A 25,390-nucleotide genomic window follows, 5' to 3' on the forward strand; every position below is an offset into this window, starting at 1 on the left:
ACAGAGCTGCTTAACATCATGGTATGGAACTTAGCACCAAAACTGTTTTTTAAAAAAATTGTTCAATATTTAAAGTGCAATTGTTAATTTTAATTGATCTTACTGTAATTGTTTTTATTGTATGGTTTTATTGTTTTATTGTGGATTTAATGTTGTTGTTAGCCGCCCTGAGCCTGCTTCAGCGGGGAGGGCGGGATATAAATGCGAGAAAGAAAGAAAGAAAGAAAGAAAGAAAGAAAGAAAGAAAGAAAGAAAGAAAGAAAGAAAGAAAGAAAGAAAGAAAGAAAGAAAGAAAGAAAGAAAGAAAAGAAGAGAGAGAAAGAGAGAGAGAGAGTAGGGAAGATGCAAAAAGCAGCCTCTTGTAACCACTGCTGAATGGGCATTTATTTTAGAGTAGACTAAGTGAGGTCAGATGATAAGCATAGGAGGGAAAAGAATAAAGAGTAAGTATTCCAAAAAATTGAGAAGAAAAAAATTATCAAGCACAAAAAACAGAACTATTGTAATGAATCTACCTGATTCATTTTTAAATTGTAATTGCTGATTCAGCAAGCCCCAATTCCTTGATGGATTCAGTGGTTAAACCAATAGCCGACAATTTCTTGCCCATCATCCTAAAACATGATGATGTATAAAAATCCTCCTTCAATAAGGTCAGATAGCCATTGAAGCAGAAAAATAACTTTAAGTGCAGATTAAATGCCAAAGCCTCCAATGATGGCTGACCAAATTCAATATGCAAAGCCACATCAGCCACACAGTTTGGTATATTTAGCAGCTTTCTAAGGAAGTAAAGACATGGAAAGTCAATGTATTCTACTGACCACCTTAATTCTTATTGCCACCCCATATAAAACAATAGGGAGAACTCTCCCCACAGGATTGGCTCCTGGGCGGGCTCTGTTGGGCAGTCTGCTCTAAACCAGAATACCCAGCAGAGCCCCCACAGAGCCTTAAAGGTTCTGACTCAAATTGAAGCCAGGTGAATATTCCTTGATCCCAAAAATTATCAGCGTGTTGTTGTACCGTCTTAATTGTACCTCTGGGTAAATCAAGATTAACAAATCGTGAGATTTTACAATGCTTGATGTTTATGACCAAGCATCCAATCCTGTTTTGGCCCATCATTCCTTTACAATCACTCTTTGCCTGGAGTTAAATGATCACTGGTGGCTGAGTAAAAACTTCTCACATTGCATTTCTAACCTCAGTAATAATCTGTCCATCTTTGTCTCCAACAATGTAATGAGCCAGTCATCACCAGCTTCCCCTGTATCTTCCAGAATATATCAAATTGTATAGCTTGCACCACAGAGTTCTACCACTTGGGATAACAAAGTGTCTTGAGCCAGTATCTAATTCAGTTCCCTTGCTGGGACCTGATTGCGTAGCAACAATTATAGTGACTAGAGGCAGTAAAGGAGGGCCAGCAGATAAAGAAAGACAACCATTTTTAAAATCATTATTTCTTTACTTGAAGGCAACCTCTGGACATTGATTTTTCTTTTTACAGAATACTCAAGCAGCATCTTCGTTTCCTGCACAGCAGTATCTGCCATTAATTCTGCCAACCCCTCCCAGAAAACACACCACAACCAAAGAATGTGATAAATGATACAGAAACCTAATCATGAGTCACAACAGTGAGAAAATTAATCCTGATATTTCAGAACTCCTTTCTACTTTTCACATCTCTCAATAAGAGCACAGAGAGATTCCTTGGATTTATAATACTCCAATTGTAGTTTCTGCATCTAAGATAAAATGGCCACATGGAAGAAAAGCAAACCATACTCTGAGTAATCTACCGATAAAGCTGAACAAGAGAGGGAGAAAGTTGATTTAAAGAAAGGGTTTTCCCCCCTTCTTTTTATTTAATACCTGCTGTTCTTTTCAGTGCAAGGTAGAAAGCAGTATTATTTCATGCATTTTCAAAGGTCTGAAGGAGAGGAGCATTAACTCAAAAGAAAACTCCTGTGGAAATCTTTGCAGAGAGCAAGCCACTTAGCATCATAGCACCAGCTATGAGGTCAAAAGTGAATCAGCTGAAACCAAAATACATACATTACTTCTATGTTGGGCTTAAAGGATTTCTCACATACTAAAGTTTTATTTTCCTCCATTTTAATGAGCTATTGTAATATAGCATATGAGAGGTACTAATAACTAGACGTTTTCATTTAGAACTTTTCATTTACTGGGTACCTTAAGGGCCACTGAGGAGTGAAGATTTTCTGTTACATAGAACAGAAATCCTTCAGCTCTTCTCATCTGTAGTTTTACACCCAAACTAGATGTCTGGGGCTGGCCTTGAAGCTATCCCCAGAACAACTGATACCAGGCGCCACTGAACCAGGAAGCTCCAGAGTGAAGGGCTTCTGGGAGGCAGACTGCCTTGCTCACATCTCCCACCAAAGTAAGAGGCTCAGGGAGGGCTGACTCAGGTTCACAGGGCTTAGAGAATCCTGGGCCAAGGAACAAACCCCAGACATGTCAATCCCAGATGAGTCCAAGGTCTAAGGCTTGCCCTGCTTTGGCCTCTCCAGCAGGACTCCTTGGGTGGTGGGAAGGGCATATCCAATGCCAATGGTGGGATGGAGAGGTGGATTTCTAGGTAGGAGCAGGACCAGCAGGACCCAGTGGCAGATGTATCTCCTTGAAGGGCAGCTGTCAACCCCAGTGACCCCCTCAGCAGCAGCTATAGTTGTTCAGCAGCAGAGGAACAGGGGGTTGTTCTGTCAAGGGGGTGGTGGGTTGAAAGGGAGCTCCAAACAACAAGCCAAAGAAGAAGAAAGCCTTGAGGACTCAATGGTGGAGAATGGGGCTCTTGCCCCTATTTGAGGTTTGTGGAACACCTGAGGTCAAGATTGGCAGGGCACTGGAAAGTGGCATACACCCCAGGGTGCATCCTGGATGTGACACTAGACATAAGATATGGATTAATCTTCTTTTTCCAGGCAGGGAGCATTACATACTAGAATTCATTATTATACTCATAATTATACATGTGGTGTATCCATTGTTACTACAGTTGGAAGTCCGCTACAGTGCAATCAACAATGCTGTTGAAATATCATTGATAGATCATGGTAGGTGCATGACTTTGCAAGCCCCTGTAGCAATAAGTAGAGATACAGATGTCCCATCAATGGATCAATCTCCTGCCCAAGTTTTTAGTCACACATAAGCATAGCCTGAAAGAGCCTTGAACTCACCTTCTCCAAAACAAGGCATTTCTAGCTCCTAACATGGCTGCCAAAGCAAATTTAGTCAAGATGATGTCAGGGCAGACAGCACACAACTATTTATTTATTTCTGTACATTTATACCCCACCCCTCCTGAAACAAGTGTATGCAGTTAACAATTAATGTTTAAAGAATCACCATACAATGGATACAGACTCTACAAACACTTAGGAGTAAGGCTTTTTCCAGCACTGAAGTCATGAACACAAGCAAATACTTATATACACAAAGGTCAGTTTCTTGACATGGACAATTTAGAGTCTGATGTTTGTTACTGGGGCACCTCTTAGGGAAACGTAGGGAAAACAAAGGAATCAAGAAGAGGGGAGATGGGTGACTGGATATGGTCGATGGTGAGCGATCAGTTCAACAATGTTTTATTGACAGAGGTGATTTTCTGAGGTGGCAGGACTATTCCTTTGTTCATTGGTGAGCGTTCTGGCAGTTCTTTTGCCTTTGACTGGGCAGCCAACATCTGCATAACTAAAGCGGATGCGAAAACTCTGGAATACACTATGTGGTGCAAATGCAACTTCTTCATGGCTGCTACAGGAAAATATTGTGTCCTTTCAGACATCTCCAGGTGTATGGCTTCCCCTTGGTCTGCTTCTGGTCTTGCCTCCATGAAGACAAGACTGCAGTATCTGCAACAGGGGCTGGGCATCCTGAGGCTGAAGCATAGTCCAAAGTCCTTGTGTTTTCTAGGTTACAGCATGATAATTCCAGAGAGGGGTCCTTTGTGTCTAGCTTGGCTCAGCACCATGATAGTCCAAGAGGGGCAAGTGCCCAAAGGCTGGCTTGGCATGAGTGCTAGTCTGTACATAGTCCATTAAGGTCCAACATAAATGTGGGGATTATTGAAAATCATAGCTCTCTGGCAGTATCTTCTTGCTTGGGGCTGGGGCAGTCCCAAAAGGGAAAGAAGCTCCCCCCCCCAAAAAAAAAAACATCAGCCCACTGAGGCTTTCCCCAATGGCTAATCTGTAAATGCCTACAATAATCATTATAGTAGATTGCAATCCCATTATAAGATGCCTTCCTGGCCTGTTCTATTCTTCTACAGATCTAAAACCTTTATAAAAATGTTCTCCTGGTCATGTTTGTTTTTCACATTCTGTGGAATGATAGAAGTTTGTAAGCCTTCCCAACCTCTTCAGACAGGCCATTCCACAAAGTGGGAGCTACCCCTGAGAACATGAATGGGCAGTTGCTGATCTTATCCATTTGCAAATGGGACCTTCAGAAGTCTTGGCTTCAATAGGCAGAGCATTGCAGGAGATGCTGTCTTTCAGGTATGTTGTTCAAAAGCCATTAAGGGCTTTGTAGGTGATAATGAATATCCAATACCTTGAACTGAGGATAAATCTCTGACCACAATTCAGTTGAGGAGTTGATATTTTATTGACATTCTCCATTTTCTATAACATCAGTTAAAAATAGAGAAATAAATTAGAAACTTTTCAAGAAAGCAAATACGCTGGCTCTTTGTGTAGTACAAATATTACTAAAATTGCCTACTAATGAAAATTGGGCCTTTGATGTTAGCAATTTGATGTCTGTGAATTTGCAGTTCAGCTTTCTATCTTCATTCAGGTGAGTTATATAATCAGTTAGTGAAGCTGCAGTTTCCTTAAATATAGTCCAGTGACCTTGTGGGTGTAAACTCAATTAAATACATAATTATAAATGATTGCATAGGCAAAAGCTAATCCAAAGCAATTCTGTTCACTAAAGGGACCCATAGAAATCATTGCAATTTCAGGGATTAGTAAATTCAGGCATTAGAATGAGTAAGCCTTAGCTTGATGGATCCCACTAATCGTTAATATTTCACTGGCAGCATCTGTTTGATATGGTAAAGAATGCTATTTAGACATTATCTGCTTGAAGGAATACTTATGTTGCTATCAAGCTCTACTGATCTTGAAAAAATACCACACTTCCTTTGTTCTGTCTCTGCAACATCTTGTTCAAGATGAGAGTTCATGGCGATCAAGTGTATTAACTGATTAACAGGCAGCTAAGAAATAGTTTTGAGTTGGTATAAAGTTACTTGGTCTTACACTCTTTAATCTCCCCATTTTTATGTTCATTTGTCTAATAAAATATTGGCTACAATAAGGTACAGGGTAGAAGCCATTAAATAAACGGCGAGAGTGGGTGGGTTGCAGGGGAATAGTATCTGCTGCCCCCCACCCCCTTGGACTAACTCATGTGACCTGTATGTGACCTCACCAATCTTTAGATCATATCTCTTCCACCCAGGTATCATTTACAGATTGGAAAGTGGTTACTCAGTGTTTTCTGTACAAGTCTGCTATATCAGTAATGTGTGTATCTAATCAAATAATCAACAAGAAAAGAATTTTTTATTAATATCATTATTTCAAAAATGAATTTTAAAAATAATGATATTCAGTAATCCCTGGCAATATTGAGATCTACCTGTTATTCTGCCATCTTACTATTAGCTTAGAGTTTATAAATGTCAGAAGGAGGGGCAGGAATAGAGGACAAGTCAGTCAATAAATAATGTCACTGACAGGGATGTTTTCCTATCAACTGAGTTACATAGATTTTGCTACTAACCAGAATTGTGTTGTTAGGATTTGTTTCCAAAGGGTTTGCGCCAATTGCAATTCTATGTAGGGAATTTATTCTACATAAGTAATGGTTCCTGTTTGCTCAAGCTCTCCTTTGCTCTGGCACTTTCCAGATACAGTGGGTGTTTTCGCACTCACCTTCAGCCGGCGCCGCGACCCTCTTGACGACAGAGGATCTGTGCTGATTTCCCACACGAAGCGCTGGAGCAACCAGAAGAGCCGCCAATTTCCGGCGCGAAGCCCGCTCAAGCGTTTTCCTGCTTCTTGGCGATTTACGTTTGAGCGGGCTTCGCGCCGGAAATTGGCGGCTCTTCTGGTTGCTCCAGCGCTTCGTGTGGGAAATCAGCACAGATCCTCCGTCGTCAAGAGGGTCGCGGCGCCGGCTGAAGGTGAGTGCGAAAACACCCAGTGACAAATGTTTTGATTATACCTTTCAAGATCCATCACAGGCATAGGGAGGGGAGCCAATAGAAAGAGGCAAATTCTGTATTCTGTTGCGCTCAAAGACAGTGTCTTCTCAGTAATGTTTATGCAGTACTATCATGTTTAGAGAGTGAGAGACCCAAGGAAGTTTTACACAGCAAGGGTAAAAAGAACTCAATGTCAGTGGGGGGAAACTGCACGGGGAAAAATGCTTGAAAGGTCCTTTTCCCTCTGGGAGTCCCAGCAATTGCATTCACTAAAGAGTGGGTTAAAATGTAAAAGAAAGGGTGTTTATGCATAGAACAACATGTAATGTATAGTTCTACCCTTAAAGTAATTCCACTAATGAAGATGAAAAACTCCAACATCCAGTTCACAGAGTAGACAGAGGGACTGGGTGATGCTTCTACCAACTGGAGTGATAATGGAACCATCCCTAAGAATCTCATCCCAGTCAGATTGGGCAGGAACAGGATAAGAATATAAGAGAAGCCATGTTGGATCAGGCCAATGGCCCATCCAGTCCAACACTGTCACACAGTGGCCAAAAAACCAAGTGCCATCATGAGATCCATCAGCAGGCATGTAGTCAGAAAATTCCAGTTGGGGGGGGCACAGAAAAAAATTTGGATGGAGGGCTCCCCTCTGGTGACCCCCACTTTCTCTGCCACCACTTTTCTCTGGCGCCCTGCCCCCCTCCACGCTGCACCTTCCCCTCCCTCCCTCCTACCCATCCACTTACCCACCAACGGGGTGAAAAAGTAAAGTGCGGAGTCCTGCGGCTCGTGCAAGGTGCCCCCCTGCCGATCATGTGATCACCGGGAAAAGCTGCGCAGAAGCCAGTGGTGTCTACGCTGACTTCCCGGCACAATCAGCAAGTCAAGCGCTGGTGCGGCCAGCACTGGACTTGCTGATCGCACCAGGAAGCCGGAGTAGATACCACTAGCTTTCATGCGGTTTTTCCTGGCAATCACATGATCGGCAAGGGGCACCTTGCACAAGCCACAGGAGCCTGCACTTTACTTTTTCGCCCCATTGGCGGGTAAATCGGTTGCTGAGTGAGTGGGTGGGTGGGAGGGGAAGGTGCCATGCGGAGGGGGGTAGGGCTGCCATAGTCACAAGGAGAAAAGCGGTGGTGGAGAGAGTGGGAGCCGGGGAAAGGAGGGGCCAAAAAGGTCCAAGAGGGGTTGGGTGGAGAGGTTGTGCCCCCTGGGCTCCTCGTGGCTACAGGCCTGTCCATCAGTGGGGCCAGGACCCTAGAAGCACTCCCACTGTGCTCCCCAAGCACCAAGAATACAGAGCATCACTGCCCCAAAGAAAGAGTTCCAACAATAAGCAGAAAGGGAAACATGTTTTCTATTAAAACCAGTAGAAACAAATAAAAAAGCAAGAGAACAAATGAATGCCTCCATTTATGAATTTAATTACAATGAAACAAAACAAAACATACCATGTATGTGCAGGAAAGTCTTAACCTTCTTCCCCAGAGCTTTCCATCCTGAATCAAGTGGTGGGATAGAGAAGAGAGCACAAGTGTGACACCTTGAGAACAAATCTACATACTAAAGAACTATTGATACTTTTTTACATGGAATAGTTTTTTGTGATACTAACTAGGGGTGTGCATTTGGTTCGGCCAAACCGCATAGACCATCGAATCACCCCTGATTCGGAAGTATACGGCACCGTATACTTCTGATTCCATTTTCAGGCCATTAAATGGGAGCCATATATGGCTCCCCGTATACTTCCGTATAGATATTCGGAAGTATACGGAAGTCAATGGAAAAGGCGAGAAAGGAGCTTCTGCAGCCTCAGGGGAGCTGCTTGCTTCCTTCCCACCTTTGGAAGCCTTTTCCTGCCTCTCCCATAGCCTCCCTGGGATCAGGGAGGGAGGGGGAGGGGGAGAGGTGCCCCAGCAGCCAATCCAAAGCATGCATTTGCAAAATGCATTGCAAATGCATGCTTTGAAGGGCTTTTGTGTAGCTGATGGCTGGGCTAATCCCTCAGCCATCAGCTACATTGTTGTTCTTTTGTTTACTTGGGTATCCAAGTAAACAGTGTTCTCTGGCCAATCACAGAGCAGTGCTATTTTTTGAAACTGCTCTGTGTAGGGTCATAGTCTGCCTGGCTGGACTCCATTCCATTGCTGTTGTGTTTTGTGTTGGTGTGAGAGAGAGATTGTGCTGCACTGGCCCTTGGCCTCAGCTGCTGCTGCTCTCTCTCAGCCTTTCCTGACCTGCCTTGAGAAGAGAAGACGTCTAAGGTAAGACAGTCTTGGGGTTCTTGTTTTTATTTTAGTTAGTAAAAGGACTTTTTAAGACTCAGAGTCCCTTTACTTATCCAGATTTGGGTGGGTGAGTACTGGGTAGCTTATTTGGGGTTAGGGGTTTCTGCTGGGGGTGGGGGCCTGGGGTTGGGGGTTTGCCAATTTGCCCATATCTTACTTTAGTGAGAGGACTTTTAAAAGTGCAGTGTCCTTTTACTTTTCTTGATTTGGGTGGCTTGGATTTCTTGGGGTTAGAGTGAAGGGTTTTTTTTAGGGGAAGGGGTTGGTAAAGTTCCTGTATTGTTAAAAGTTAAGGGGTTTTTTTGGGGGGGGGGTGGAAATCTGGCACCTGGGTGAGAGACCCAGAACCAGCAGGCTTGTTGTGCTTGGCCAGCTCTCCCCATGTTGTTTGGGGCAGGGCTGGAGAGCTGGCATCTGTAGATTGTGTGTTCTGTGGCAGGGAAGCTGTCACCTGGGTGAGAGACCCAGAACCAGCAGGCTTGTTGTGCTTGGCCAGCTCTCCCCGTGTTGTTTGGGGCAGGGCTAGAGAGCTGGCATCTGGGTTTGCTGCAGCCAGGTCTGCAGAGCAGACCTTGAACAGATTGCGTTTTGTGTGGCAGTGACGTTGGCAACTGGGTTTTTTATATTGGTTCCAGGCCTGTAGGGTTCATAGAGTAGATAGAGGGATGTAGTGCATTTGGGTCCTATAGAGATTATCTGGTGTGAAGTTAGGTTTGGCTTTGGGTGCCCCAGAAATTGGACCCCCCGGTCCAAATATTTTTGGCCTTGTGAGTTTTGTGTGGGACAGTGCCCTGAAGCTGCACAGCAGTTTGGGGGGCTCTCCTCAAAACCTCCTGCTCCCCAGAGCGACTTTTCCCACGACAATTACAGTGAGGAAGTGGCTCTAATTGTTTTTTTCTCACCATTGGGAACAGTGTTCCTTTTGGGGTACCCACTGATGGGTGCAGTCTTTTTGGGCCAGGGTGGGGTTTCATGCTGGGGAGTCCGCTGAAGCTGCCTTGCAGTTTTGGGGCCTCTCCCTCAAACCCCCCTCTGGCCAGAGCCACTTTCCCCACAGCAATTATAGTGGAGGAAGTGGCTAATAGGGCTTTCACCATCATTGGTGGCAATGGGCCTTTTGGGGAGCCCAAAGACAGGGACCCCCTGTCCCAATCTTTTTGGGACTTGGAGGTTTTATAGGGGAGAGTTCCCTGCGGGTTCCCTGCAGTTTTTGGGGCTCTCCCTCAAACCCCCTGCCCCCCAGTAGCCTCTAATTATGCCCTACGTTGCCATTGATTTCAATGGCCCATAGGGTATAATGGTGGGATAGGGACCCCCTGGCCCAATCTTTTTGGAACTTGGAGGGTTTGTAGGGAATAATCCCTTGAAGGTTCCCTGCAAATTTGGGGGCTCTCCCTCAAACCCCCTCCCCTCCAGGTGGCTTCCAATATACCCTATTTTGCCATTGATTTCAATAGCCATAGGGTATAATGCGGCCGTATATTCAGAAATAGCCGCGCATCTACCGTATATGTGGCTATTCCGAGTATGGTAATAGGAAATACACGGTATTCCGTATCTTTTTGGCCCCGTGTATTTCCAAATCCATGTAATTCCATTTTTTTTTTTTTGCACACCCCTAATACTAACCTTGCTTATGCAGAAGAAAGGCATAACTGATCCTGGCAACAGCAGCAGCAGTAAATGTTGTCAATTGATTTTGTTCACCTCTCTTTCATCTGCTCCCCCCTTTTGAAATCTTCTTTAAGAGCCATTTTCATATGCTCACAGTTTCAGCTCACCATGCTGCTTTGCCACCGCAAGGGAGGAATGAGATATTCCAATGGTTATTGAACAGTGATTTCCAGCAACTTGGAAGAGACACCTGCCCAGTTGGGCACTGCAGATAGGTTTCCACCAGGGTGCCTCAGAGTGATCAGCACAAAGCTCTTTAGCACAGGTGTTCCTATAATTTTGATTAATCATACAAGCACACAGGGCTTGTCAACCATCAATGGGGAACAATGGGGGATGTGAAGCTAGTGATATAGAACTTGGAGGAAGTGCGACTAGCTTACGATGGGGCTCTAATCTCTTTCTGAAGCTGTTTCCTGTGATGCAGGGATATGTGCTTCCCTGTTCTTATTGACCCCTTTCCAAAAATGCTAAAAATACAAACTGCCAGGCTTGTTCCATACACCTGCTATGCTCCCTCCTGCAAGACACACCTGGTGACTACCCACAGACTGGCAATATGTCACTGGCACTGAGCAAAGGAGAAGACGACAAGCATATGAGCTGAAAGATAAATCTGTTTTCCTTACAGAGTCATCCCAGATACCCTTTTGTTTATCTCTTACACCCTGGGGGTATTTGGCAAGCTATTATGAAACCTTTTTTCACAGAAGATAAAATCTGACTTTTGTAATGAGTAGGACTGCCAAAAGCAAACACAACACACTTCTGAATGCAATGTTGTTGTTTTACTTTTCCTATGTAAAAAGAAAACCATTTTCATTTGTGTATGTATTTATATTTAGATTAACCTTCTTTCTCCCTTAAGGAGATCCAAAATGGCTTACACAATTGGTCTCCCTTGCCCCGTGCAGTCCTAAGCTCTGCTTACGACCTGAGTTTGATCCCCGGCAGAAGCTGAGTTTTCAGGTAGCTGGCTCCAGGTTGACTCAGCCTTCCAACCTCCAAGGTCGGTAAAATGAGTACCCAGCTTGCTGGGGGGAAAGTGTAGATGACTGGGGAAGGCAATGGCAAACCACCCCATAAAAAGTCTGCCATGAAAACGTTGTGAAAGCAATGTCACCCCAGAGTTGGAAATGACTGATGCTTGCATAGGGGACCTTTCCTTTCCTTCCATTTTATCCTCACAGCAACAATCCTGGGAGGTAGGTTGGACTTAAAGAGAGTAACTGGGCCAAAGTCACTCAATGAGATTTCACGGTGGAGTGAGGATTTGAACTTGGGTCTGGGGAAGGCAATGGCAAACCACCCCGTAACAAAAAGTCTGCCAAGAAAACGTCATGATGTGACATCATCCCATGGCTTGGTAATGACTCAGTGCTTGCACAGGGGGACTACCTGTACTTCTCAATTCAACACTCTAACCAGCTTGCCACCATAGAAGTTGACTGACTTCTATAATAGTATGCTGTATTTATATGTGAAAGTGAAATGTTATAGTGTTGGGGTTTTGTTCATATTGGGATAAAAGTTGAGAATCCCATAGGGATATATTTTTGGAAAAGTGTTTTTGGAATATGTTTCTTGCAGTTTGAAGAAGACTAAATTGCTTTCCATTTTCACCACTGCTAGCTCTATACAATCTAATATATGTTCCTATATCAATAAACTAAGAATGGCAAGGACCAATATCTATAATTAATTAAAATTACAGGGGTTCACACCTGTCTAGGAAGCCACACCTTCTGATCCTAAAGTTCTCCTGCTTCCCCAGCACCCTGAAACTTTAACCCACACAATCCCTGACCCCAACAAGTCTCTGTCCTGGGTTTATCTTACTGTATTCAATGGCTTAGTTTAGATGTCTCATGAAACCATGATTCAAACTAACTGTAGTTAGAGTGATCATCTGAATGCAAGCCACTCATAACTATGTTTAGATAGAAACATCAAACCATCTAAAATCATGGTCTGAAATATGGTTGCTAGTTGCCACCTGGTGATCAGTGGGAGATGGAGTGAAGGGTTGCCAGTTCCAGGTAGGGAAACTCCTGGAGATTTGTGAAGGTAGCCTGGGGAGGATAGGGATCTCAGTGGGATAAAATGCCATAGAGTCCATCCTCCAAAGCATCAATTTTCTACAGGGGACATGTAATTCCAGGGGATTCCCCAGGTCCCACCTGGAGGCTGACATCCCTAGAAGTTGATTTATTAAACACTGTTAGTATTGATGATTGTGGTTTACTGTATGTCACCTTTTTTCTAGAAATCTCACTGACATATGAAACAAGCATTTGTTGACATAAATCAGAATTTCAACCTTGGTTTTGCAAACTAACCATCTATAGACATAAAACTGGTTTCATGTTGGCAAATCCCAGCATCCCAATTTGTTGGGACCATGTGGGACTGCACTTCATCAATCTTTGGTCTGTCAAACTATCAATCAAGAGTACTTGCATGCTCCTCTCTCCTGCCCAAGTGCCTGTTGCTACCCAGCAAAGCTTATTCTGTCAGTGAAATGCAACTAACCTTAGATCTGGCAGTTACTGGCTCTTCCTACTCTCCCCCATTGGCTGAGCCATCTGTCACACTGATTCACAGAGGAGAAAAAGAAAACCTTCCTTCAACTGGCGAAGGGAGGAAGAAGGAGAGAGACAGCAGAGAAAGTCAGAGACAGACTGTTGGTCTGAAAGGTATCCCTAAAGGCCTCTGAGGCAGAACTCATTGGGCCCAGTGCTGACTACAACTGCCAGTTCCAGGTTGGTGGGAAATCCCTGAAGATTCTGTGGTAGAATCTGAGGAGGTCATAGGAGTTAAGGCTTCAGAGTGGGGCCTGCCAGACACAGGTTCTTGCTGTGGAAGCTGACTGAGTGATTTTGGACCAGTCACAGATGTTCAGCCTAACCTGCCTCACAGGGCTGTTGTTCAGATCACATGGGGAGGAGGAGAATGATGTAAGCTGCTTTGGTTCTCCCCCACACACTGGGGAGAAAGACTGTCCTTTTCCTATATAGAGGCTGCAGGGAGAGGGGAGGCGATGGAAACCTGAAGTTAGAGGGACAAGTAAAAGGAAGGAGATAGGCTTGCCAACTCCAGATTAGGAAATTCCTGGATATTTAAGGGGTGGGGCCTGGAGATGGTGGGGTTTGAGGGGGTGGGACCTCAGACAAGTGCAATGCCATATTTACGGTCATCACCCCCCTCACCTTTTCAGGTGGAGCACATAGCGCAAAGCTTGTGAAGAGAATTATAACTGGCAGGCTGGATGATACAGGAAGAGAACCCTCATGAACCTTGTTCTCATTCTGTTTAGGACTTTAAAGACAAGAACCAGCACTCTGAATTGTGCCTTGACACAGATGGGCAGCCACTGCAGATTTTTTAGCACAGTATTACAAGGTAGACTAACTGAACTGAACAGCACAAGGACAGAAGGCCAGTGCCATGTTCTTCATGGATATGTCTAAATCATGGCTAAAGCTGGTGGTAGCCACAGTGAAACAGTGTGTTGACATTTCTCTCTGCCCCCCCCCCCCTTTTGCAGTCAATCATTAGAACGGAGCCCAGCCTTGAGAAAAATTGATGGAAGAGTAGAAAGTATGTGGTCATCAGTGGATGAATCTATTATTCCCTCAACACATAATCCTTTCTTGCTTTAAGTCACACACACACACACATACATAAACACAGGGCTTTTTTGGTAGAAAAAGCCCAGCAGGAACTCATTTGCATATTAGGCCACACACCCTGTTGTCACCATGGTTCAACACATGGCTTTTTTTGTAGGAAAAACCCAGCAGGAACTTGTTTGCATGTTAGGCCACACCCTCTGGCACCAAGCCAGCTGGAACTGTGTTCCTGCTAAAAAAAAAGAAGAAGAAGCCCTGCATGAACCGTTCTTTTTGTTTAATATGTATGACTTTAGGGTTATTATATATTTATATATACTAGGATTCAAGGCAGGTAATGTTAACGAAAGCAATAAAAATAATCTATTAAATAATTATTCTTTCATTCTTCCTTCAAGGTGCTGAGGGCAGCATACCTGGTTCATCCCCACTTTATCTTCAAAACAACTCTGTGAGGATGGTTTGGTTGATAAAAATGAACTAGCCCAAGGTCACCTCGAAGTTTCCTGGCAAGTAAGAAGAAGAAGAACTGCAGATTTATACCCCGCCCTTCTCTCTGAATCAGAGACTCAGAGCGGCTTACAATCTCCTATATCTTCTCCCCCCACAACAGACACCCTGTGAGGTGGGTGGGGCTGAGAGGGCTCTCACAGCAGCTGCCCTTTCAAGGACAACCTCTGCCAGAGCTATGGCTGACCCAAGGCCATTCCAGCAGGTGCAAGTGGAGGAGTGGGGAATCAAACCTGGTTCTCCCAGATAAGAGTCCACTCACTTAACCACTACACCAAACTGGATATGAACCAGTTCCCTGAGTCTAGTCCAGACCCTTATTATGCACTCACACTGTTTAGATGAATCGACCCATGGGATTATACCTGTAGAACTGAATCTGTCATTGTCCTGTATAGTTTAGTCCTGTTAGAGGGGAAAATGGAACTATATCGATGGTATATATCTCAACCCTGTACATTTTAAAACTGACTGGGCTAAATCCTTGCCAAATCCCATGAAAGTATTTTGAAGGCAGGCTCAATTCACATAGTGATGTCCACTCTTTGCTGTCCTGGCCAAAGCTTTAATTTTGGTGTACATGAGTGTCTTAAATTGGGTTTCAGCCTTGGCAAATGTTGTGTGATGGTACTACATGGGGAACAACATGGTTTCAAAAAAAAAGTGAAAATCAAAGAGGGTCTGTGGCTCAGTGCCAGAGTACCTGCTTGGTGTGCAGAATCCCTGGCACCCTTTGTTCAAAAGAATAGGTAGGAAGTGATCTTAAAGACCTCTGTCTAAGACTCTGGAGAGCTTCTGCCTGTCTGAAGAGACAGGACTGACTTCTATGGTCTGAATCAGTGGAAGGTACTTTCATGGATTGTGTTGGTGTGCAGTTTATGCAGTTAACACCCTCACTATTGTACCTCAGAAATCCTAGATTATATAACATTCCAGTGCAGTAACTGCTATGCTCCTTTGTTATAGTGGTCTCTGTGAGTAGCACTTCAACCAAAGTAACTTTTCTAGAATCCCTGGGATGAAAGTGAAACTAATAGAAAGATAGGCCATGATGTCCCACAGCTGGGAGCCAGAAAATTGTATTTTACAGAATGTGCCTATATGTTTTTGAGAAGCAGGATAGTGGTTAGAATGAAAAGCATTCACCCAGGAGCCTGATTAGTCTCCTACCCTTGAATAAAATTGTTATTCTCAGGATCTCATATTTTAGTGGAGGGCCTTTGTTCTGATTTTAAAGCCAAAGATTAATCTTTTATGATTCGGGCAGTAAATAAGCCATTAGCCTGACTAGCTCTGAGAAAAGTCTGTGTTATAGGGACTTTAAAACAAGCTCTAATTTTCTAGTGTTTCCTTTTTTGCAGTAAATGATGTGGTACAGCTGAATATTTTCTGTACTGAATATTAAAAACTGGCGAATGTGAAATATGTAGACCTATATCTTCATCCTCTTTTATCTGGTATTAGCTGCCAATGGAAAATTATCTATGCTTTGACAGGAGTGGGAAGCAATAAATGACAGCCCCCATGGGGTGGCACCAGTCTGGGAATTAGTTTGAGGTTGTCCAGTTAGAGACTGACATATACCACAATGTGCAGATCCAGTGTGGCCATTTTTAGCACCTGCACAGTACTATGGGAGATGCCTGTCTCCCTGGTCTCATTTGTCTGCTGGAAAGGGTATAGAATTCCCTTCCTCATAGTCACTTTTCAGTGACAGTATTGATTGCTTCCCAATATGGAATTCCATTTCTTCCCTCAACCATTCAAAGAGGTGGCTATCTGTCCACTACTTAAAAAGCTATTCCTATTTTCAAAATGATGTTGTCCATTATCACCCTGACTTTAATCTGTCCTTTTTAGGCAAAGTAACTGAGAGAGCAGTAGCTGACCAACTCCAGGTCTTCTTGCATAACTCATCTGAGCTAGACCTCTTACAATCTAGTTTCAGACCAGGCTTTGAGATGGAAATGGCTCTGCTGGCTTTAGGTGATGACTTCAGTCTAAATGTAGACAAAGGTCTGACCCCCCTGTTGTTCCAGTAGGAACTGGATTAATCTTGCTGCCTTTGACACACTGGACCATGCCACGTTGTTGAGACACTTGGAGGCAGAAGTAGACATCAGGGGTTGTGTGTTGGACTTGTTCAGATCATTTCTCATGAACTACACCCAAAGAATTGCCTTTGGAGATCAGTTATCATCAGTGTGAGACCTATTCTAGAGGGTGCAAATCTATCCCTCATGCTCTTTGGTGGTTACGTAAAGCCATTAGGCCAAATCATTTGCAGTTTAGGAGTTCACTGTCATCAATATGTGGATGATAAAAAGGTAAAGCACCAGTGATTTCCGATTCTGGGGTGATGTTGCATCTCGACATTTTCACGGCAGACTTTTTACGGGGTGGTTTTTCATTGCCTTCCCCAGTCATATTGATAGAAGTACCTGTTGTGTTGCCCCAGTGCTTCTGACCTCCAGAAACAAGTGACCATAGAGTAGGCAGGGCAGATTGGCACACACTAAGCTCCTTCCTGTTTACTTTCTATTGTAACAGATTCCCTTTGAGATGCAGATGAGTACTCCAAGATAAAAGCAACTTCCTTCCTGTCTCCCTCTCTCTTATTTCCTCCTTCCACCCAAATGAGATGGAGCTGCAGGATGCTCCTCTCTGCATCCATTCTCATCTGCCAGATAGATAGTTTAGGGTCTACCTCTTTCTCTTAATCTGTACTACCAGACATGTATTTCTGTAACTAAGTAGCTATTATTGGATTCAACTAGAAATGGTGGCTCTGTGTAATTTTGCAACCACATGGTCAATTCAGACTCAAAACAAGCAGCTGCTGTGTTAAAACTTCGTGCACTCTGCTATCTAAAGAAATATTTGGACCTACCAAAACCAGTACCCGTTCCAGCATACATATCCATATTCAGATCTCCTGGTGATGTGGTAGAGGTCCTAAGTAGCTGCCTGGCAGCTGTAGTTAATTGGCTAAGACTGAATAAATTTAAACTAAACTATGAAAAGGCAGAGGTAATGCTGACTGGGGAAGTGGCAGTCTTGAAGGAAATTGTTGTTTCACTTTCTATGGAGTTCAGCTGATTCTTGCTAACTCAATTTAAAGCCTTGAGGTTATATTAGAGCCAACCTTATTATTGGAGAACCTAGTCAATGCAGCTGCAAAAAAAATGCTTTCTACCAACCCGGCCTAGTCCTTAAAATAGGCTTCCCAACCCTCCCGCCCTGGCGGGGGACCCCAGGATTTCCACCCTCTTCCCCGACTCCCCAAAAAAACGGAAGCGGGCGGAGGGGGAAACGGCGCCAGGGAGCATAGCGAGCCGCCCAATCCTGGAGTGGGCGAAGCCGCCACTGCCGCCCCCTCCCCGCCCACCGCAGCTGCTCCTCCAAGATGGGCCCAGGCTGAGCCCATCTCAGAGGAGCAGCCAAGAGCAGCGCAGCCAAAACCAGAGAAGGGGAGGGCAAGGCAGGCCAGGAGCATGGCGAGACGCGAATCCGGGCCCTTCTAGGACCCGGACTTGCGGCTCGCCACGCCCCCGGCCCGCCTCCACCCCCCCCGCTTCCACCCCAGAGGCGGAGCGGGCGAGGCCGCCGCACCACTGCCGCCTCTTCTCTGCTCGCCGTGGCTGCTCCTCCGAGATGGGCTCAGGCTGAGCCCATCTTGGAGGAGCAGCCACGGCGAGCGGAGAAGAGGCGGCAGCAGTGGAGCGGCTCGCCACGCTCCCCGGCGCCGTTTCCCCCCTCCCCCCTAGCTCCACCCCAGTGTCTCCTGGCTCCACCCCCAAAGTCTCCTAGCTCCACCCCCAAAGTCCCCAGATATTTCTGGGGTTGGACTTGGCAACCCTACCTTAAAATGACCTTTTATCTATGGCTGATTTGGCCATCTGACTCCATCCCACCATAACACCAAGACTAGACTACTGTAATGCACTTTACATTGTTTTTTCTTCAAAATCAAAACAGAAATTCCAGTTGTTGAAGACCCTGACTTGCAGACACTCAATTGGCTACTTATTTCTTACCAAGCCCAATTTAAGATATTGGCTATCACATAATCTTGATCCCTCTTATCTGTGAGACACCTCCCCCACTACTCTGCCACAACTGCTTCAGTCATGTCAGCAGGGGCTTCTGTGGGTGCCAATTAGGGTTGCCAGGTTCAACTCAGAAAATATCTGGGGGTATTGCGGGTTGAGCCAGGAGACGATCCTATTCCCTAAAACAAATAAATAAAAATACAGCAGTGCAGTTCCCCTGAATAGTTTTAATTTCCTCACCGTCCAGTATCTAACGTCCACTAAATGAAAGTGAGCTCACACATGCTCCCAAAGCAGCCAAAATAAACCCAGTTTGCAAGCACACACTTTTGTGAACTCACTGAGGCAATTTACTCACATTGCTGAATATAACCATCTGCTGTAATTCAACCAATTTCTTCAGACTAATAGGAAAATGAAAGAACATCTTAAGGGGTAGAGTTTTCCTCCAAACAAACAGAGGGACTGAGATCAATGGGGCTCTGTTTGCTTGCCCCACCCCCCTGCAGTTCTCTTGCCAGATTCAAAGGCACACACACACATTCAGAAACACAAACAATTGCAAGCCAATTCTAAACATGTTGAGGTTTGAAGGAATATGGTGGCTGTTGGGGCAGGGCTTCCCTCCAGCAGACAGCTGGCTGGCAGTGAAGAGGAACCAGAAAACCCAGAGGTCCCCAGCCCAGACCTGGGGACTAGCAAACCTAGTGCCAACCTGCAAATGGGTTATATCAACAACTGCCTGTGCACTTGCTTTCTCCATTGTAGCTCCCACCTTATGTAATGGTCTGCCCAAGGGGATCAAGAAGGCTTCAGTTCTCCTGGCTCATTCCAAACTATGCAAAACTGAATGACTCAAGAGGGCTTTTCTACTCAGGTAATAGGGTTGCACTGTACAAAATTGTTTACAAACTTACTTGAATAAATGATTAGGGACTATGGTGTGTACTGCTGTGTAGCTTGCTGAAGGTGGGATCCTATTATTATCAAGCAATGTTGTATGTTACCATAACTGTATATACTTATCAGAATACAACTGCCATACTGTACCTGTTACTAACCCTGAAACAAAGCTGAGGCACATCAAAGTAGAAAAGTTAGCTGGCGCCTCCTCCCTGCGCCTCTCTCGCTTTTACTAACAAATGCAGGAATTCGCTCTTAGAAGATAAAGCCTCCAGGGACATTTTCCCAGGCCAAGCCTGGACCCAGGAAGTATAACCACAGGGAGATAAAAAAAAGTACTGTGTGAATTTTCACACGTGAATACAGGACTGTTTAGTAATTGTAGCTTTGTTGATAGAACCTTTGATGTGCCGTCTTTAAGTATACACTCTTGATGTTACTCTGTATCAGTTCCAATTCTTGGCTCAATAGAAGCACATGGATTATCAATAAACCTATACTTTGTTTCAACTCAAGGACTGCTTGACAATTATGTAATATTTGTACTACTTGATGAGTCATGTTTACTTACATTATGCTTCTTTCTGCTGGTTCCAGATTTCTACAATCCTGGTGCATTGTTTATTGAATGCGCCACTCTGTTGCTTGAATTAGCTCACTATGCGTAATCCACCTTGAGTCCCTGTGAGCAAGGCAGAGTATAAGTCATGTAAATGCAAATAAATAAATATCTAATACATTTTACTAATATATTATGTTCTATGAAATGCTTCACTAAATGCTTATATGTCTGCTTCTAAGTCTGCAGAATAAAGAACATGCAAATATCCCTGAAACTTTCTGTGTATTTCGATCCAGGTGGGCAGCCATGTTGGTCTGAAGCAATAAAACAGTAAAACAAAGTTGGAATCCAGTAGCACTTTTAAGGCCAACAAAGTTTTATTCAGAATGTAAGCTTTTGTGTGCATGCACACTTCATCAGATGATGAAATGGGGTACTGTGAGCAGAGCTACATATAGCTAGTGGAAAGTGGTTAAGCATGCAAAGTAGTACAAAGAATCCAATAGGGAAAATGTTGAAATTAACAAATTAAAAGAGCACCATATGTGTGGGACAACAACAAAGGTAGTAAACAACAAAGGCAGTAAACATGTCAAAATTGGAGAATGATGATGAGAGTGTCAAAGGCAATATATGCAGAGTCTGTTAATTGGTCTATTGCTCCTCAAGCCTAGGTTAAACTGAAAACATGTTTTTCTCAAGGGGGTTCCTGCCCACCTAAGTTTACTTTTTAATATGTAGCATCCATTATAAACAATACAAAAAAGAAATTTATAGCACAATTACAAAAAGACACAACCAATTAATTCCATACTACTCAGATGCAAGTACCACTCAATGACAAAGTCTTTCAGAGTCCCCAAAAAACCAAACAGATAAAGGAGAAAAGAGTCTCTCCAAAACTTTCTTCAAGATCATGGATTCTGGAAGACAAAAGTAAACTTGCAAATAATGCTGAGGTCTCTTGACTAAGGATTGTTTCAACATGAAATAGTGCCTTTTTCAAGGGCTGAACTTCTTCCTCAAAACAATTTACATGGAATGGTACAGCCTTTGGAAGTATGATATATGGTCACAGCATTGCCAGCTTCTTTGTCAGCCGATCGGACCTCCAGGGTGGGGAACTGGGTGGTTTTCTGTCTGGAGAAATCAGACTTCTCTGACAGGGCGGTTACTCTTCACCATTCTCCCTGTACCAGAGTCTCTGGGGAAAGACTCCCTGGCCGGGGTCTATCTCTCTCCTCGTTGGCACAGGCTTGTCCCTTCTTGTTCCCACAGAGCCAATCCTCACGTTCCCTCAGCAATCCCCCTTTTATTCCCCCGCCCCCCTAGGCTGAGCCAATGGTGTTGGAGCCTTCTAATGACCCACGTGCCACACCTGGCTCTCCTTTCCTGAACCTTCTCTTCACTCCTGGGTATCCCGGGCTCATCCCCCTCTCTCCAGCTATGACTGATTGCGGTCAGCTCCCTGGTACACTTTCCCTTCCTTCCTGGTTCAGCTCTGCCCTCGCTCAATGATGAGGCAGCTATGGTGTTGGCCATTTCCCCATTCTGCTCTACTCCCCCCTTTCTTCTGGTCATGTCTGGAGATGGCTCTGGGCTTCCTATCCCCCCCTCCCATTCTCTCTGGCTGTCCTTTCCTCCTCCTCTGGTTGTAAGTCCGGGTCTGGGTTCACCAGATCCCCTCCCCCCTTGGCTCCTCTTTGGATGAGGGTGAGTCCTCGTATAGCCGAGATAGGCAGTCAGCGTTGGAGTTGGTCTTCCCTGCTTGGTGCCGGATTTGGAATCTGTAAGGTAAGAGGGAGAAGTACTACCTCAGTACTCGGTCATTGTGGTCTTTCACATGGTACATCCACTGGAGGGGTGCATGATCCGTTATTAGGGTGAAGGGGGTTTTGCTTAGGTAATACTTGAGGGCCCCTATGGCCCATTTGATAGCTAAGGCCTTCTTCTCTATGGTAGAGTATTGTCATTCTGCTGGGGAGAGCTTCCTACTGAGAAAGAAGATGGGATACTCCGCCTCTTCTTTCTCTTAGGCTAGCACTGCTCCCAGTCCAATATCTGAGGCATCTACCTGCAGGATAAACTGTTTCTCAAAGTTGGGGTTCCTTAGGGCCATGACCTGGGACAGGGCTAGTCTTAGTTTTTGGAAAGCTGGCCTAGCTGGATCTGGTTGGGTTCCTTCTTTCTTAGTCTGTCAGTCAGCGTGGCTGCTCTGGTGGCAAAATGGGGGATAAATCTGCTGTAGTATCCTAGTAACCCTAAGAACTGGCATAGCTATTTCTTAGTTTTGGGTTCTGGGAAGTTCTGGATCTTGACCACCTGTTCAGGGACAGGTTGGACCTGGCCTCTGCCTACTATGAATCTCAGATATTTCAATTCTCTGAACTTTAGGTGGCTTTTTTTCGGGTTGACCTGTAACCTCGCCTTGTGCAATGCTTCCATTACTTTCTTTAGGTGCTGTACATGGTGTCTCCCAATCCTGGCTAAAGACCACATTATCGTCAATGTATGCGGCTGCGAACTCTCGGCAGTCTTTTAACACTATGTTAACTAGCCTCTGGAATGTGGCTGCTGCCCCATGTAACCCAAAGGGCATCCTTTTAAAGTGACACAACCCTGATGGGGTTGTGAACACTGACTTTTCTCTATCCTCCAGAGCCATCAGGACCTGCCAATACCCTTTTGTCAGGTCTAAGACTGACAAGTATTGGGCGGCTCCTAATTGGTCCAACAGGATGTCCGTACGGGCTATGGGGTAGGCGTCAAACCTGGACACCTTGTTAAGCTCTTGATAATCCACACAGAATCTCAAGTTCCCATCCTGCTTAGGGACCAGTACTACTGGACTATGCCACTTACTTTGAGAGGGTTCGATGACATCCATTTCCAGTATGTCCACCATCTCCTTTTTTACCTCGTCCCACCTTTTCTGTGGTATGTGTCTCCACACTGCCCTGGCTACTTGCCTGGGGGCTGTGGTGATGGAGTGGGTTACTACAGGGGTGAGTCCTGGCCGGTTGAAGAATATTGGGGGTGCCTTTTCCACTAATTCCCTCAGGGTGTTCTTCTGGCTCTCCGACAGATCATCACTGAGCATGGTCCTTACTGATTCCCCTGGCTTCTTACTCCATGGTACTGCAGGGTCGTCTAACTCCCCTGGAGGTTGTACCAGCGCTGCCATTTGGGTCCTCTGTTGCCACCCTTTTAGCAGGTTCATATATAGCAGCTTTTTCTGTCTCTCCCCTCTTCCCACTTGCCCTTTGTACGTTAGCTCTCCTGTCACTCGTGTTATGGGGAAGGGTCCATTCCATGTCCCTTGCCCAGTAAGGCTTTTTTATGCACCAGAACTAGGTCGCCTTCTTTGAAGGTTCTCAACCAGGTCCCCTTATCATAGCATTTCTTCTGCTCTGCCTTGTTGCTTCTAAGTGTCGCCTTGCCTCTTGCCCTGCCCACTCAATCCTTTCTTTTAGCCGAGTTACATACTCTATTGGGGTTTGGGGGTGCGGTCCTCCTGGTTAGGTACCCAGTGTTCCTTCGTGGCTTGCAATATTCTTCTCAGTTGCCTTCCATAGAGGAGCTCGAAAGGACTAAACCCAGTGGAGGCCTGGGGTGACTCTTGCATGGCAAAGAATAGGGGCTCTAGGAACAGGTCCCATTGTGCGGGCTTCTTCCCTGCTACTTTCCTCATTGTGTCCTTAAGAGTCTGATTAAACCTCTCTTATAGTCCATCTGTTTGTGGGTGGCACACTGATGTGAACAGCTGTTTAATCCCTAAGGTGGTGCACAGTTGTTTCATCAGGCTGGACTTAAAGGACGAGCCCAGATCTGTCAAGATTTCCTCTGGAAATCCTACCCACACAAAGAGTCTAATCAGGGCTTTCACCATGGCTGAGGTCCTCATTGTTCTCAAGGGCACCGCTTCTGGGAAGTGAGTAGCATAATCTACTATCGCCAGGACGTACCTGGCCCCTCTTGGGGTGCGGGGTAGGGGCCCCACAAAATCCGTAGCAATTCGTTGGAATGGCCTCTCCATTATGGGGAGAGGGGCTAGGAGGGCTCTCTGAGGGGCCCTGGTGGACACCCTTTGACACATGGGATATGACCTACAAAACGCCTTGGCATCTGGGTAGATAGAGGGCCAAAAGAAGTGGTCTAACAGAACCTCCAGCATTTTCGACGTGCCCCTATGTCCTGCCCAGGGGTGCTCATGTGCTAATCGCAACAGTTCCTCCTGGTATCGCTGGGCACCAATAGCTGGCTTATGGCTGCTGGAGCCCTGCCCATCTTAGCTATCCTAAACTACACCCCATGCCTCTGCTCATACCAGGGTAACTTCTCATGCTCTCTTTCCATCCCCTGGTCAGCAGCTATACCTCCCCTCTCTCCCGGGTGGCCTGCAACGAGCGATCGAGCTCTTGGGCCTTCCAAAAATCGCCATCGCCCTCAAAGTCCCCTCTCTTTTCCCCCAGCTCGTCCCGTGAGGAGTCAGGGTTGCTTACCCTCGGGCCAGCTGATGCTTCCTCCTCTCCCTCCTCGTCCTCCTCTCCCGTGGCAATGAAGGGCCCCACGGTCGCTTCGTGGAGGAGCCTTCTTCAAGCTGGCAAGTCCCGGCCCAGCAGGATGGGGTAAGGTAGTGTTTTCACTTTCGCCACTTTCAGCACCACATGCTCCCCTTGTACCCACACTGTGATCTGGTCCACAGGCCAATCAAGGGCCGTATTAGCGTAGCTAGAGGTTGTGGTCCACCAGATCACGGGGATGGTATTCGGGACTAAGCTAGCCCTCACCATTGAGATAGATGCTCCTGAGTCAAGGAGGGCCACCATTTCTCTCTCAAACAGCCCCACTGCCACGGTAATGGCAGGTTAAGTGGTAGCTCCTGCGGAGCCAGGCATTGCTAGGTGCCAGGCAGTGTCGCACTCCATGATAGGGCAATCCCGCTGGTAGTGGCCCATCTGGACACAGGAGAAACACGGCCCTCTCAGAGAGGTGGGGGGCTTCATTTCTTCCCTATGCTCGTTGCCTGCTCCGCTGGGTCCTGAAGTCACCTGAGGTGTACGTGACGGAAAGGCGCTGGGGAGTGGCTGGGTCAAGGCCCTGCCCCTAGAGTCAGTGCGCCCTTCTCGCAAGGTTGGTATAGGTGGAGGGCCTCTCCGGCAAGGGGCACCATTGGCTCCTCCTTCCCCCAGGATCCTAATACCCTCCGTCCCTTTCCCTACCACCTCAGCTGCTGTGTAGTTCTCTAATAAGACTGTGAGCATTTTCAGGTCAGCCGTTTTGCTGCACAGAACCCAGGTAAGCATTTGCCAGGACACTATTTGTAAAATTTGATCCGCTACCAGCTTCTCCATCATCTTAATCTCTCCCGGGGACTTGGGGTCCAGCCATCTAGCTGCCCATTCCTTCAGTTTGGAGATGACTAATCAGGGCCGGTCGGAATTCTGCCATTTCCTTTTTCTAAACTTTTGTCTGAAAGTCTCCTACGTGATCTC

Source organism: Heteronotia binoei, chromosome 5 (genome assembly GCF_032191835.1).
Source record: "Heteronotia binoei isolate CCM8104 ecotype False Entrance Well chromosome 5, APGP_CSIRO_Hbin_v1, whole genome shotgun sequence".
Lineage (NCBI taxonomy): Eukaryota > Metazoa > Chordata > Lepidosauria > Squamata > Gekkonidae > Heteronotia > Heteronotia binoei.